The 2,876-nt window shown below is 46.1% G+C and overlaps 1 pseudogene; it reads right to left on the bottom strand.

Annotated features, from left to right (window-relative positions):
* Positions 1–1,092: 1,092 nt before the first annotated feature.
* Positions 1,093–2,640, bottom strand: LOC141102537 (NADH dehydrogenase [ubiquinone] flavoprotein 1, mitochondrial pseudogene; annotated as a pseudogene).
* Between the last annotated feature and the right edge of the window lie 236 nt (positions 2,641–2,876).

The raw sequence follows: 2,876 nt of genomic DNA, 5'->3' as shown, positions 1-2,876 counted from the left end.
GCAGTATAGGCCACTGATGCACCAAGTTAAAATTGTACTTTCGTTCAAATGATCGGCGCTTCCGATACACCTTCCTCCTCTCAAAGATCCTACGTACCACGCACGCGTGTATTATGCTTTATATACACTGTGCATGCGTGAAACTCCGCCCGCCCCTGACGTTCTTTCTAGTCTAATCCCCAGCCCCTTCTCTTTAGGCGCAGTGGGAGAGCACATGGCGGAGAAAAAGCAAGTGCATGCAGAGGAGAGCAGCAATGACGAAATCCCAGAGCCACAAACGTCCTGATCCCAGAGGAGATTTAAGGCCTCAAATATGTCCTTTATAGAGATGGTGGACATCTTGAAGAGAACTGACTATGATGGGAAGCATGGACCTTACCCAAACCCAAATGTGAGAAAGGCCAAGATCATGACTAAAGTTATGAAAAGTCTGCACAGGAATTTTGTGGTACGACGATACAAGGATCAATTGAGGAAACGCTGGTCAGACCTGAAATTGAGGATGCAGGATCGGTACAGAAAGATCAAGAGAGTTATTCAAAAAAGTAGTTGTCGTGTGTTCCTATTATTATTATTATTATTATTATTATTATTACTTTAGTGCTGCTCCATGTGCTTTTCTTTACTGTTGTACAGTTTAAAATGGCAACTTTCAGGTTCATGGGCACAGTAATCATTCATAGTAAACATCGTTCGTTCACCCACTAATACGATGTTTGGGGCAGATCCAGGTTAACTACATTTGTTCATGCCCATTTGTATTAAAAGAAGTTTAGTACATTGTTGTCTGGATGGGTTTGTAACTAGAATGAATCAAACTTGATTCAGTGTAGGGAGAGGACACTCAGCAGCTGTTTACACATCTGGATGCAGGCGCACTAGTGAGGGACACCAGAACAAACATTTTAGTGTGTCCCACACAGCTCCAGTGGATACTAGGGGTGGCTCCATGTGTGAAAATTGTACAAAAAAGGTAAGTATTCCAGCTTTAGAAAGGGAAAAAAATAATGTCTTCAGCTTGGAACTCTGCCAAAAATGAAAATTGTACTACACTTCCAAGCAATGTTTCAGATTCAAATTTCTGCCCTTAAATATCTGTGTGCTAAGTATACCTTTTTTTTTTTTTTCAGTTTATAAAGTTCCGGTTTATTAACACAAGGGGCAAAAGCCGGCATTCTGCTCTGATAAATAAAGCAGATCTGGCTATTTCAAAGCAGCTGTGTGCACTCAGTTGCTGGCCTGCTGTCTATTGGATGCGTGGAACCGTCTTATCCTCTCCTCCAGATCTGGATGGAAATGATGAATCAAACCCTGCACAGGCCAAGCCGCGCGGTCTCCTAAAGCACAGATTGTGTGGCCTTCCATTTGTTTGCTGATCTTCCACAACATGTCTATCTCTGCCTCCTGGGCATTTCCTTGGCACATCCTCCACATCATTTTGTTCATCCAGTCAACCCCTTCCCTGTATGGTGTGCACTGACCACAGCTCTCATGCTTATAGAATTCTATAAGACGGGCAATAGCGCAAACAATGTCTGTCGATTTATCCATGACAATGAGTGCAGCTGTGCCAAGACCAGGCTGGGCCTGAACAAGAGCATTGAAGTCCTTGAGAACATCATCACATACAGAGTGAGGAATGATTGGAGTGGAGGAGCCTCCAGGAATGACACCCAGCAGATTGTCCCAGCCACCAGTGACACCACCTGTGGGCCTTTCTATAAGCTCTTTCAGTGGTATGGACATCTCTTCCTTCACAGTACATGGATTGTTGACGTAACCGGAGATGTTGAACAGTTTAGTTCCCAAATTTCTTTCCCAACCAAAGCCGGCAAACCAAGAGCCTCCACGTCTGCAGATGGTGGGCGCCACTGAAACGGTCTGCACATTAGCAACAGTTGTTGGGCACCCAAAGATTCCAACGTCAGTTGGAAATGGGGGGTTGAGAGGGGGCTTCCCCTGCTTCCCTTCAATACTCTCGATCAACGCTGTTTCTTCTCCGCAGATGTATGCCCCGGCTCCTCTTACTACAAACACGTCAAAGTCGAACCCGGAGCTGCAAGCATTTTTTCCGATAAGTCCTGCCTCATACGCCTCCCGGATGGCCACCTGGAGGTTGGATGCCTCATTGTAGAACTCTCCACGGATGTAAATATAAGCAGCTCGTGCAGCTATACTGTGGCCAGCCAACAGACAACCCTCAACCAGCTTGTGGGGTCATGCCGCATAATCTCATGGTCCTTGCAGGTTCCTGGTTCTCCTTCATCAGCATTGACTACAAGATACTTAGGCCTTTCATCAGATGGCTTGTTCATGAAGCTCCATTTGAGCCCAGTGGGGAAGCCAGCTCCTCCTCTTCCTCTCAGTCCCAAAGACTTTATCTCTCCCAATATCCAATCCACCGCTTTCAGCAAAATTTCCTTGGTCTTGTACCAGTCGCCGCAGCTCTGTGCCCCTTTTAACCTCCAATCATGACGTCCATACACATTAGTGAAAATTCTGTCTTTGTCGCTCAAAGGCCCAAACTTTGTTTTCTTTGGTGCCTGCTCAGGTGCTGTTGAGTTAAATCTAGCAAAAGGCAACAGTAGGTGAAGGAGAGGGGAGCGTAGCCCAAAGGATCTGCCGCAGGGAGAGCATCATCCTGACTGGAGATGGCCTTCAGCAGCGGCCACAAGCAACTTCTCTTCCACCTCTTCCGGTGTTTTGTCAGATTCGGTGACCTGTCATGTATACCTTTTTTTATTTCACATAGGGGAGAAAAGACTCGGGACATCTGAGGACACCAGGGACCCAAAACCTCCTAAAAAAGGGGAAATATCACCAACACAACCAGAAGATGTTGTCAGGTCACCTGAGACCAGGTGACAAATGCACTC

Source organism: Aquarana catesbeiana, linkage group LG07 (assembly GCF_042186555.1).
Source record: "Aquarana catesbeiana isolate 2022-GZ linkage group LG07, ASM4218655v1, whole genome shotgun sequence".
NCBI lineage: Eukaryota > Metazoa > Chordata > Amphibia > Anura > Ranidae > Aquarana > Aquarana catesbeiana.
The sequence above is the reverse complement of the archived record's forward strand: the minus strand, read 5'-3'. Positions and strand labels throughout refer to the sequence as shown.